This window comes from Aquarana catesbeiana, linkage group LG12, assembly GCF_042186555.1.
Source record: "Aquarana catesbeiana isolate 2022-GZ linkage group LG12, ASM4218655v1, whole genome shotgun sequence".
Taxonomy (NCBI): domain Eukaryota; kingdom Metazoa; phylum Chordata; class Amphibia; order Anura; family Ranidae; genus Aquarana; species Aquarana catesbeiana.
Window position 1 is genome coordinate 234213192 of NC_133335.1, and position 14962 is coordinate 234228153.

Consider the following 14962-nt stretch of genomic DNA (forward strand, 5'->3'; position numbering starts at 1 on the left):
AATTACAAGAGATCAAATAGTTCAGCAACATCAACCCGCCGTATAAATCATTCCTCAAATCTGAGCAACCAAAAGATAGAAATTCCATAGGAATCAAAGCTAAGTCATAGGGCTGTCTGTGGAGCAGGGCCGGCGCCATGGCGAAGCTGCCCTGGGCACAGCGTCTATTGTGTGTAGTGAAGGGATGGGGACGCTGCAAGCTCCTTCTACTATAAGGCTGACAGGAGTAGTGACAGCGGCATCACTACTTCTGTCAGCCCAGTGCTGGAAGAGGCAAGGAGAGGAGGAGAGAGCCGGGAGGAGGTGCAGGCTGTGCTCTCTCCCCCCCCTCCTCCTCCTCATAAGGTCGCAGAAGGGGCAGCTGCCCTGGGTGCAGCGTCTATTGTAGGGATGGGGGCGCCACAAGCTCCTTCTACTATAAGGCTGACAGGAGTAGTGACAGCGGCATCACTACTTCTGACAACATGCTCCTCTATGTGTTACAATGAGTGAGCGTTGTCACCCCAGGACAGGAAGTGAGTTCTTGTCAGGATCACCAGGTGAAAAGAAAAACACATCTAAGGGGGGTGATCTGTGATGTGACATTCGTGTTCTCAGGTTTGGATACATTTTCATTGTAAACTCCTCCGATGTTATATTGTAATCTTCCAAATTCCTCAGAATACGTCTCCCAAAAGAGACGCCACAATCACAACATACATACTGCACTTCTTCCACCCGGGAGAATGAAGGCAGATATTTGGGCCCCTTTAAATCAGATGTATCATCCTATGAGATCTATCATTCGATCAGATGTATCAATCGATCAGATCTATCGTTCTATCAGATGTATCATCCTATGAGACCTATCATTCGATCAGATGTATTATCCTATGAGATCTATCATTCGATCCGATGTATCATCCTATGAGACCTATCATTCGATCAGATGTATCATCCTATGAGACCTATCATTCGATCAGATGTATCATTCGATCAGATGTATCATCCTATGAGACCTATCATTCGATCAGATGTATTATCCTATGAGATCTATCATTCGATCCGATGTATCATCCTATGAGACCTATCATTCGATCAGATGTATCATCCTATGAGATCTATCATTCGATCAGATGTATCATTCGATCAGATGTATCATCCTATGAGATCTATCATTCGATCAGATGTATCATCCTATGAGACCTATCATTCGATCAGATGTATCATCCTATGAGATCTATCATTCGATCAGATGTATCATCCTATGAGACCTATCATTCGATCAGATGTATCATTCAATCAGATGTATCATCCTATCATTCGATCAGATGTATCATTCAATCAGATCTATCATCCTATCAGATGTATCATCCTATGAGATCTATCATTCGATCAGATGTATCATCCTATGAGACCTATCATTCGATCAGATGTATCATTCGATCAGATGTATCATCCTATGAGACCTATCATTCGATCAGATGTATTATCCTATGAGACCTATCATTCGATCAGATGTATCATCCTATGAGATCTATCATTCGATCAGATGTATCATTCAATCAGATGTATCATCCTATCATTCGATCAGATGTATCATTCAATCAGATCTATCATCCTATCAGATGTATCATCCTATGAGATCTATCATTCGATCAGATGTATCATCCTATGAGACCTATCATTCGATCAGATGTATCATCCTATGAGACCTATCATTCGATCAGATGTATCATTCAATCAGATGTATCATCCTACAAGACCTATCATTCGATCAAATGTATCATCCTATGAGATCTATCATTCGATCAGATGTATCATTCAATCAGATCTATCATCCTATCAGATGTATCATCCTACAAGACCTATCATTCGATCAAATGTATCGTCCTATGAGACCTATCATTCGATCCGATGTATCATTCGGTCTATCATCCTATGAAATGTATGATTCAATATGATGTATAATGCGATCAGATATATCATCCCAATAGATGTATCATTCGATTAGATCTATCATCCTATGAGATGTATAATTCGATCCGATGTATCGTTTGATAAGCCGTGCCGCGGATACATGTAAATGTTCAGGAGAAATATCCCAAACATATCAGCTGGATGAAGGTGTAGGGAGCTGTGCGGCCACACGGGGGCAGCACAACGAAATGCCTTTTGGGCAGATATATAGAATTTGGTCCTGGCCTCAGACATTGTTAAAAAAAAAAAAAAAAAAGAGATCACAAAGTTTTATTTCTACGTACAATTCCAAATCTTTGCCACATAAAGCCAAGTAGCGATCAATCGGATCTGAGTTTACAGATATCAGACCGATGACAGATTTGATTGGCTGCTCTTTGCCGCACAGAATGCGAGGGATCCTGACCGGGCTGAGGCAGAATGGTGTTTAAAAGGCATAAAATAACGTTATAAAAACAGTAACTATCATACAAAGTAAAACGAACAAGTTTTAACATTTTTTTAAAAAAAAGAATAAATGTCTCCTGATAAGTGAGCCCCCGATTGATCGATGTCGCAGGGTGTCAGGTGTTTATCTGTCGCACATAACGGAGAGCGGATCTCATTCATTTCAGTGCCCTATACACAACAGGCATGGCGAAGGAGCTCATGTCATATATACAATATAGCACACAGATGGTATACGGAGCGCCCCCCCCCAAGATATGTCATTTCCTGCAGTGATTGGCTCACTGATTTTCCCCAGAAGTCTGCACTAAGATACAAGTCAGATTTTGGGCATCACCTGCAACAAAAAATTTCAGTGAGATACTCCCAAAAGGAAATCACGTCTAACGGGATTCAGACCCTGCCACTTTCCTTATTAGAGCCCTGCAGGTGCAGCAGCTGGTTGATAATTATAAAGCCACTCCCATTCACATTCACGGACACAGAGAAACACACAGCTATTTCCTCAGAATAACAAAAGGTTTGAATCTGCAACAATGTTTGTTACAATCCCGGCAATGTACAGAGATCACCCGGAGGGGGGAGGGGCTTTCTAGGGGGAGGGGCTTTCTCAGCAAAAGTGAAGCTACTCTTTATTAAAGCGAATTGGAAGAATATAGATTAGGGTGCGCTTATCAATGCGTCATCAGGGAGAACCTCGTACTCTATAAGGTTGTTGGCAGATCTAAAGGAAATCGTACAATTGGATTGTTAGATGAACTTTACAGATCAGAATGATGATACACTATATTACCAAAAGTATTGGGACGCCTGCCTTTACACGCACATGAACTTTAATGACGTCCCAGTCTTAGTCCGTAGGGTTCAATATTGAGTTGGCTCCGCCCTTTGCAGCTATAACAGCTTCAACTCTTCTAGGAAGGCCGTCCACAAGGTTTAGGAGTGTGTCTATGGGAATGTTTGACCATTCTTCCAGAAGCACATTTGTGAGGTCAGGCACTGATGTTGGATGAGAAGGCCTGGCTCGCAGTCTCTGCTCTAATTCATCCCAAAGGTGTTCTATTGGGTTGAGGTCAGGACTCTGTCCATGTCTTTATGGACCTTGCTTTGTGCACTGGTGCGCAGTCATGTTGGAACAGGAAGGGGCCGTCCCCAAACTGTTCCCACAAAGTTGGGAGCATGAAATTGTCCAAAATGTCTTGGTATGCTGACACCTTAAGAGTTTCCTTCACTGGAACTAAGGGGCCAAGCCCAACCCCTGAAAAACAACTCCACACCATAATCCCCCCTCCACCAAATGATTTGGACCAGTGCACAAAGCAAGGTCCATAAAGACATGGATGAGCAAGTTTGTGGTGGAGGAACTTGACTGGCCTGCACAGAGTCCTGACCTCAACCCGATAGAACACCTTTGGAATGAATTAGAGCGGAGACTGCGAGCCAGGCCTTCTCGTCCAACATCAGTGGCTGACCTCACAAATGCTCTTCTGGAAGAATGGTCAAACATTCCCATAGACACACTCCTAAACCTTGTGGACGCCTTCCCAGAAGAGTTGAAGCTGTTATAGCTGCAAAGGGCGGAGCCAACTCAATATTGAACCCTCCGGACTAAGACTGGGATGTCATTAAAGTTCATGTGTGTGTAAAGGCAGGCGTCTCAATACTTTTGGTAATGTAGTGTATGTCATACTTCCGTTTGATGCGACCACACAGAGAATGGACACATGTAGTGATTTCTGGGGATCACAGGTGTCCATACAAACGAGATAAAGGGCTACAATCTGCGTTGATTGAATGCTATACATGATTGGGTGTCTTTGAGCACAGAACTGTCACCTGGAACAGCCATTGGTCATCCACCTGCACTACTCCAGTGACATCACAAGCTGCCCATTTTTATTTCTATGAAGTTCCATCACCCAGTGCGGTGCAGGTCGGAGCTACAACAGGATCTCCCCCCCCCCTCCACCCAACACTCACTAAACTTTATTCAAACTTTTCATTATCACTTAAAGTCAGTCTGAGATGAAAGTGATGGTGGGGAGGGGGGGTTACAGAGCGACTATTTCTTCAACACTGACCCAGAATTCTACAAGAAGTTCTCCAGAGAGATCCGCTCCATCATTCTACAGAGGTCCCCAATATCAGTATATAGAGATGTTATATATCAATAAACAGGGATCTCACATATCAATGTACAAAGATCCTGCGTAATATTATACAGAGAGATCCCATGTATCATTATATAGAGATCCAGTGTATCAATATACAGAGAGATCCAGTGTATCATTATATAGAGATCCAGTGTATCATTATATAGAGATCCAGTGTATCATTATATAGAGATCCAGTGTATCAATATACAGAGAGATCCAGTGTATCATTATATAGAGATCCAGTGTATCAATATACAGAGAGATCCCGTGTATCATTATATAGAGATGTTATATATCAATATACAGAGAGATCCCGTGTATCATTATATAGAGATGTTATATATCAATAAACAGGAATCTCACATATCAATGTATAAAGATCCTGCGTAATATTATACAGAGAGATCCAGTGTATCAATATACAGAGAGATCCAGTGTATCATTATATAGAGATCCAATGTATCAATATACAGAGAGATCCAGTGTATCATTATATAGAGATCCAATGTATCATTATACAGAGAGATCCAGTGTATCATTATATAGAGATCCAGTGTATCATTATATAGAGATCCAGTGTACCAATATATAGAGATCCCATGTATCGTTATATAGAGAGATCCCGTGTATCATTATATAGAGATCCTGTGTATCATTATATAGAGATCCTGTGTATCATTATATAGAGAGATACAGTGTAACATTATACAGAGAGATCCATTGTATCATTATATAGAGATCCATTGTATCATTATATAGAGATCCAGTGTATCGTTATACATTTGAGATCCATTGTATCATTATACAGAGGTCCTGCAAATATATATATATATATATATAGATCTTGCATATCAATATATAGGGATCATTTGTATTACTATACAAGGATCCAGTGTATCTTTATACAGAAATCACGAAAATTGTTATACAGAGATCCAGTGTATCATTATATAGAGATCCAGTGTATCATTATATAGAGATCCAGTGTATCTTTATATAGAGATCCAGTGTATCTTTATATAGAGATCCAGTGTATCATTATATAGAGATCCCGTGTATCATTATATAGAGATCCATTGTATCATTATATAGAGATCCAGTGTATCATTATATAGAGATCCAGTGTATCATTATATAGAGATCCAGTGTATCATTATATAGAGATCCAGTGTATCATTATATAGAGATCCAGTGTATTATTATATAGAGATCCAGTGTATCATTATATAGAGATCCAGTGTATCATTATATAGAGATCCCGTGTATCATTATATAGAGATTCAGTGTATCATTATATAGAGATCCAGTGTATCGTAATACATTTGAGATCCATTGTATCATTATACAGAGATCCAGTGTATTATTATATAGAGATCCAGTGTATTATTATATAGAGATCCAGTGTATCATTATATAGAGATCCAGTGTATCATTATATAGAGATCCAGTGTATTATTATATAGAGATCCAGTGTATCATTATATAGAGATCCAGTGTATCATTATATAGAGATCCAGTGTATCATTATATAGAGATCCAGTGTATTATTATATAGAGATCCAGTGTATCATTATATAGAGATCCAGTGTATCATTATATAGAGATCCAGTGTATCATTATATAGAGATCCCGTGTATCATTATATAGAGATTCAGTGTATCATTATATAGAGATCCAGTGTATCGTAATACATTTGAGATCCATTGTATCATTATACAGAGATCCAGTGTATTATTATATAGAGATCCAGTGTATTATTATATAGAGATCCAGTGTATCATTATATAGAGATCCAGTGTATCATTATATAGAGATCCAGTGTATTATTATATAGAGATCCAGTGTATCATTATATAGAGATCCAGTGTATCATTATATAGAGATCCAGTGTATCATTATATAGAGATCCAGTGTATTATTATATAGAGATCCAGTGTATCATTATATAGAGATCCAGTGTATCATTATATAGAGATCCAGTGTATCATTATATAGAGATCCCGTGTATCTTTATGCAGAGATCTGGCTCAGTCAGCACTTGCAGGCTTCTATAGAGGTAATAATGATCCTTCTATCTAACCAGCCATGATCCCAGAGACCTGCCAGCTCCGGAGAGGCCGAGACAATTCCCCAAATGACGCCACAAATCTACATGTTGCTACGCTGGGGCTACACTGCTACTGTGCTGCTTCCTCCAGTCTCCTGTACACCGTCTGCACTCACATACAACATATACAACACATACAATACACACAACATATAGAATACATACAATACGAACACATACAATCCATACAACACATACAACACATACAATCCATACAACATATACATTACATACAATCCATACAACATATATAATTCATACAACATATATAATTCATACAATATGTACAACACATACAATGCATACAGTACATAACAGACAACAATCCATCCCATACAGAACATCCATCAGATCACAGCCAGGAATGGCCACTTTGCAGTGTATGGGGGGAGGGGAGGGTCTCGCCCTTCATGTTCATCAACTTTTAAGACTTTGATGTGTAATGGGGGATCTTACACCTTGCTACATGTTTGTCAACTTAAATTACTTTCCAGTTTTTGGGGGAAGTGGGGGGGGGGGGGTTGATCCTAGTTGGAGCTCAATCATCTTTTTGGGTACAAATAACTTTTACAAGATGCAAAACAGAATTTAGGAAGCCATCCGTCCAATCTAGGAAGTAGGGGGTTGATTTACTAAAGCTGGAGAGTGCAAAATCTGGTTGGGCTCTGCATAGAAACCAATCAGCTTTCAGATTTCATTGTTAAAGCTTAATTGAACAAACTGAATTGAGAAGCTGATTGGCTCCCATGCAGAGCTGCACCAGATTTTGCACTCTCCAGTTTTCAGTAAATCAACCCCCAGAAGAAGCTTCCACAGGGCCAAAGTACATGAGTGTCCATTGACCTCCATACCAGAACACATTGGAAGGTCTTATCTCCTGTGTCCTGAGAACAAAACCACATATGTTATTGGACACAAGCATGATGACATCATTATTATTATTAATATTAGAATTATAAAACCCATTCTCCCTGTTTTCGGAGGGAGCCCACACACCGAGCCTCTGTAGGACACAAGCTGTCAAGTCAGAGGAGCCAAACTCACCCTGACCTCCCAAAGTGGAAATGGCCAATTACGACTTTTAATAAGTGCGCTCGCTGTTGTCAGAGACGAGTGACGTGAGCGTTTCTAACCAGAACAACTCGTGTGCCATGGCACATGGAGCCAGCACATTGACCGATCGTCCTCACATCTCATTCGCCCGCCAAGCGATGACAAGTTGGAGGAGCTACAAGTCCGGGACAGTTCTGTGCCTTCTAAGTGTTGGCCCTCAAAAACAACTTCATAACTCATCCTAACAGAAGCAGATGCCCCCCCCCCGGGGTGTAAAAAATCCCTCGGCTGAGAAATGGAACAAGGGTTCAAGAAGCAGAAATTCTTGACGTTTCTCAAATACTTAAAAAACGAGTTAAACTGAAACACCCTCCGAAATCAGCCCAATTCTATTACAGGTGCCACCGATTGGGCAGAAAGAACTACATTGTGATACATTGTGTTTTAAGTGCACCTGATATTAATTGACTGATACTATGTTATAATACATTGATATACTTTGTTACAATGGACCTCATATCAACTGATATACAATGTTACAATGGACCTCATATCAACTGATATACAATGTTACAATGGACCTCATATCAACTGATATACAATGTTACAATGTACCTCATATCAACTGATATACAATGTTACAATGTACCTCATATCAACTGATATACAATGTTACAATGGACCTCATATCAACTGATATACAATATTATATTGGACCTCATATCAATTGATATACAATGTTATAATGGACCTCATATCAGTTGATATACAATGTTACAATGGACCTCATATCAATTGATATACAATGTTATATTGGACCTCATATCAATTGATATACAATGTTATATTGGACCTCATATCAATTGATATACAGTGTTATATTGGACCTCATATATCAATTGATATACAATGTTATAATGGACCTCATATCAGTTGATATACAATGTTACAATGGACCTCATATCAACTGATATACAATGTTATAATACTTTGTTACGTAGTTACTTTGTTACTATGTTATACTTTGTACACAATCATTTGATATACTTCACTATAATTATTTGCAATACTATGTTATAGAATTATTTGATATCCTATGTTATAATGCACCTCATATTAATTGATATACTATGTTATAATAAATTGGTATACTGTGTTGTACAAGTATTTGATACATTGTGTTATAATGCATCCAACTTGTCTCCCTGCCTTCTCCGAACTCTTTCCATCGCACAGATGACACATGGGGGGGTTATTTACTAAAGCCGGAGAGAGCAAAATCTGGTGCAACTCTGCAAAGAAACCAATCAGCTTCCAGGTTTTTAATGCCAAAACTTAACTGAACAAGCTGAAGTTAGAAGCCGATTGGCTCCCACACACACACACAGCTGCACCAGATTCTGAGCGCACTTGTTTTAGTAAATCTACCCCATAGTGTTATCGAAAGGATAAGATTAAAGGGCGCAAGAACTATATCTAAAGCCCCCCCTCCCTCCCGCATGACTGTCACCCTAGACAACGGCGCAGCTCGGCTACATTTTTTTTTTTGTGAAAACGCCGTCTCCCACGTATTATAAAACAAATCAATCGGCGGTCGATATTAAAAATAAAACAAGGACATCTGCTCCGCAATCTGCGCTGCATGCTGTCTGGGATGAGGCAGATGCCTTGCAGCACGAGCCCGCCGACACCGGCGGAGAGTTCCATCGTCATCTAGATGTACGTCTCCGGATTCCGTTGCCTTTTTAAGCCTTCTGGCTTGATTAAAAAAAAATCTCCGGTCCGTTTTTTTTTTAAGCGCGCGTATGCGTGCACGCACATGTGCACGCACGCGTGCGCCTACAACGCACCTCTGGATAAAATGTTGCATGAGGTAGAATTTATTTAAAAATAATGCCTAAAAGTTTGGACCGGGAAAACCCAATGTTCGGACATCGGGATGGTTGGAGGCTTCAGATATCTCGGAAGTCAACCTGCCAAGACCCGGTTGGGCGGATTTAATCAAACCGAAGCACATCGGAATCTGGTGCAGCCAATCAGCTTTTAAGTTCAGCTTGTTCGAGTAAGCTTCGGCAATAAAAACCTGAAAGCTGGTCGGTTTCTCTGCAGAAGCGAAGTCAAATTGCCAAGACCCGGTTTGGCGGATTTAATAAAACCGGAGCATATCGGAATCTGGTGCAGCCAATCAGCTTTTAACTTCAGCTGGTTCAAGTAAGCTTCGGCAATAAAACCTGAAAGCTGGTTGGTTTCTCTGCAGAAGCGAGCCTGATTTTTTTTTTTTTTTTTGCAGTAGATGAACCCGGCGGTGCGCTTCCGACAGAGGCTGCACCGGACGCCGGCTGAACTGTCAGAGTATGATGCAACTTTCCTGCAGAAGTGTCTCCGCCTGACTTCAGTTCTGCAGGCTGAGGACATGACAACCATTCCGCTCTCTCTCTCTCTCGCTCTCTCTCGCTTTTTTTTTTTTTTTTGGAAAGCAGAGCGGTGAATGATCCATGGAAAAAAAAAAAAAAAAAGCATTTGCAAGCAAAAGGAAGAGAAAGAGAAGCAGGGAGCGCAGATGTCAGCGCCGCACACTGTACGCTGATTGAGATTCATGTTGCTTTTAAGACATTCCAACTCCTGACTCTTTGCCTAAAAAGTTCCAACAGCTGCTGCAAGTGAGTCTGAGCACAAACAGATGCTGAGCCGCCCCGGCCGACCAACTGTTACCCGGCTGAGCCTATATATGTATTTTTAGCTGAGGCTGCCACCACCATCGCCGCCACCACCACCACCACCATTGTCCGGGAGGGCTCAGCGACAACGTCAAAAATCAATAAAAAAAAAAAAAAATTAAAGGGATCAATGTATGAGCAGAATCATTGCATGAGAGCAAAAAAAATAAAAAAATAAAAAAAATAAAAAAATAAAAAAAAATAAAATAATAATGTCTGTTAATTAAAAAGGACCAGGGACTTACCTAGGAGACAGCGAAGGAACATTTAAAGGGGAAATAAGATCCAGCGGCATTTGCTTGGAGGTGAAGTTCGAAGTGCAAATCCAAAAGGAAAAAAAAATAATAAAATAAAAAAGATAAAGAGTTGTTTTTTTTTTTTTTTTTTTTTTTTTCTCCAAGCTCCCACTAATCCTTTAGACCTGCTATCAACACGCTCCCATTCACATCCTCTGCCTATCTGAAAGCAGCCATGTGCTTTTAAATAGCTAGCTGGCACTGCACGCCCCTTTGCAAGGCTCTGGGCCAATCGGAGGCCCAAGGGGGCGGGCTGAGTGACAGCGAAAAAAAAAAAAAGGGGGGGGGGGACTGACTGACTCAGGAGCTTTTCAGCAGCTCATTGAGGGAGAGCTCAGTGCAAAGTACAGATGGGGAAGAGAAGAGATGGAGGGATGGGGTGGGGGGGTGGGGGGGGTGGTGATGAAAAGGGGGGGGGACAGCCGGGCTCTGAGAGGCGATCCTTCTGCACCATAAGCTTGTTGAGGCTGGCTGGAAAAAATGACAGCCCTCGAAATTGATAACACACACATACATTAATAGTTACATCCTCGGCTCTCGCTTCCTCCTATGACAGCTGCTTGATTTTTCTTTTTTTTTTTTTTCAGAGCCCTGACAATAAAAATAAACTCCCAGAAATACATATCGAGAGAACTTCCAGGGACGCTTCGGATCATCCTGCGCCGTATTACTCCCGGAGGATCGCCGATTATTTTATACCGCTATTTTGAAGTTTGCAAAGTCGGTCGGCCGTGTCGCAGAAAATCGCAGAGATGTCGTTGGCGCTTATGGATTTCGGGTCAATGTTCGCGAGTAATCAGCAAATCCAGGGGACATCTGGGAAACAGCAAAAAAAAAATTTTAAATCAGAAAAAAGATTGAAATTCACCTTCGCAACTCATGTTTATTCAGCTACCGGACGCTAACGTTCGTTTATCCAATCAGCGGACTGCTATGGGTCAGATGCTGTCAACCAACATGAATGCTGCGCACATCTACGCATGTTTATATAAAACCGCAACTATCAGGATTTCGTCATAAAAACAGACTTAAATTGAGATTTTTTATTATCAGTTTTTAGGATCAGCTGAAATGTTTTTGGATCAGATCCTGATTTTTTAAATTATTATTATTTATTTATATTATTATTATTATTATTATTATTATTATTATTATTATTATTCAGGATTTATGTTATTATTATTATTATACAGGATTTATATACATTTTTATTATTATTATTATTATTATTATACAAGATTATTATTATTATTATACAGGATTTATATTATTATTTTTTATTATTATTAATAGTATTATAATACAGGATTATTATTATTATTGTTATTATACAGGATTATTATTACTATACAGGATTTATATTATTTTTTTTTATTATTATTAATAGTATTATAATACAGGATTTATATTATTATTATTATCATCATTACACAGGATTTATATTATTATTTTTAATATTATTATTATACAGAATTTACATTATTATTATAATATTATTATACAGGATTTATATAGCGCCAACAGTTTGCACAGCGCTTTACAACATGAGGGCAGACAGTACAGTTACAATACAATTTAATACAGGAGGAATCAGAGGGCCCTGATCGTTAGAGCTTACAATTGTATTATTTTAGTGTTTAGGATGGAAGATTATTTTTATTATTGGATATTGATTCGATTTATACATTGCAATCAGCTCATATGAAATGGTACAAAGTCAAGTCACACCTTGGCCAGCATTGTCCCAGATTTCCAGGACTTTACAGAATGTGGGTCAACCTACCATTAAAATCCCTCTGTCACCTTCCTACCTCTTCATACTGTTATAGGGATTTTTGGTTTAGGGGTATCTAGAATTAAAGAAAAATTAATCGACTTCCATGCATTGGCAGGACTGTGACGAGCTCCATGGTCCTTCCAGGCAACGGAGGATTGCAGACAGAGGATACTGCGAGCAACTGTGTGACAATAACATTGTATGAAGATCTGACACAAATTTAGAAGGCTTATAAATGAAAAATGATCAATAAAATGATTAAATTTACAAACATAGATCATCATGTTAAGCAGTTTGAGTGCAATGCATTTCTATATCACCTCTATATCACTCACCTCTATGGAATTGAGATGGGAATTGCAATGAAAAGGCAGAAAGTGGATTTGTTCATTATTAATATTAGATTTTTAGTTTTGATTATTATTATTATTTTTATATTATTATATTATCATTATTATTGTTAATATTTTTATATTATTATTGTATTATATTATTATTAGTATTTTTTTATTATTTTAATCATTTTTTTATATTGTTATTATTATTATTTATAATAATAATGTTCATGTTATTATTAGTATTATTTTGGTACATAATTAGTTGTATTGTTTTTTTTGTTTTTGTATTATTATTATTATTATTATAATATTATTATTTATTTTATATTATTATTATTAGTATTTATTTTATTATTTTAATATTACTATCGCATCATGCTGGGAATTGCAATGAAGAGGCAGAAAGCAGATTTATTCATTATTATTATTATATTTTTATTTTAGATTATTTTAATAATATATATATATTTATATTATTAAATTATTATTATTATTATTATTATTATTATTATTATTAGTATTATTAGTATTATTTTCATTAGTATTAATTTTTATGTTATTATTAGTAGTAGTATTACTTTATCATATAATTATTATTAGTAGTAGTATTATTTTTTATCATATTATTATTACGATTATTAGTATTTATTTGATATTATTATTTGTATTATTTTAAAAATACTATTTCTTATAATAAAAATGTTCTATGATTATTATTATTATTATTTTATTATAAAATTAGTAGTATTATTGTATTTTTATTGTATTATTCTTATGATTATTATTATTTATTTTTAGGTTATTATTATTATTATTTACAGTATAATTTATATTATTGTTAGCATTTAGTGTATAGTGTTTTTTTATCATGTTAATATTACTTATTTTATTATTTCTATATATTAATTTATTATTATTTCTTATATTATGAATATAATTCTGATGATTATTTTATATTATCATTATTATTATTGTTTTATTATATTATTATTAGTATCATTATTTTGTACTCATTTATTATTATTTTTATGCAATTTATCATTGTTATATTTTAAATACTAATTATTATAATTTCAATGATTATTTACTTTCGTTTCGCCAGTTAATGCATTGCAATGTGTTTATTCCCCAATCTACAATGTTGAGGCCCCACTCACAGCTTTGCGTTCTCGGAACGCACGCAGAAACGCACGTTCCCGCAAACAGGTGAAAAACGTGCCAAAACAACCAAAGCATAGCGCTTGTGGTGCCATTACATTTTATTAGCACCCCAAACATAGGAAGCAGTCGTGTGACAAAATGCGCAAAAAAAAAAAAGTGACAAAACGCACATTGCAAATGCATGTGAGACTCACTGCCAAAAAAAAAAAAAAAAAGGGTCAGGAGCTACTTTGGCGTGCTTGTCGTGTGTAGGGCCGCCCATTCAAGATTCAAGCAAATGGGCTTTCATACTGTCATGTGACAAACGCACACAAAAAAAGCAGGAAAAAAAAAGTGACACACACACAGGTGTGAATGGGGCCTGGAGGAGGAGATTTTGTTTTTGTTTTTATGTTTCTTTTTGTGTTTATGTGGCTTCATCAGCATTTTCTGAGCGCTGAGATGTATTATAAGATCTACTGATCTACTGATCTATGAGATCTACTAATCTACTGATCTATAAGATCGACTAATCTACTAATCTATGAGATCTACTAATCTATTGATCTATAAAATCTACTGACCTATGGTATCTACTAATCTACTGATCTATAAGATCTACTAATCTATTGATCTATAAAATCTACTGATCTATAAGATCTACTAATCTACAGATCTATAAAATCTACTAATCTACTGATCTATGAGATCTACTAATCTACTGATCTATGAGATCTACTAATCTACTAATCTATGAGATCTACTAATCTACTGATCTATGAGATCTACTAATCTACTAATCTATGAGATCTACTAATCTATTGATCTATAAAATCTACTCATCTATAAAATCTACTAATCTATGGGATCTACTAATCTACTGATCTATGGGATCTACTAATCTACTGATCTATAAGATCGACTAATCTACTGATCTATAAGATCGACTAATCTACTGATCTATGGGATCTA

General features: G+C 37.2%; 1 protein-coding gene across 1 annotated transcript in view; it reads right to left on the minus strand.

Annotated features, from left to right (window-relative positions):
• Window positions 1–10908, minus strand: part of KCNJ2 (potassium inwardly rectifying channel subfamily J member 2) — a 37824-nt gene extending 26916 nt beyond the window's left edge. Inside the window, exon 1 of the mRNA XM_073606905.1 lies at window positions 10685–10908. The gene's annotated coding sequence lies outside the window, so the exon portion shown is untranslated. The remainder of the gene's footprint in view (window positions 1–10684) is intronic.
• Between the last annotated feature and the right edge of the window lie 4054 nt (window positions 10909–14962).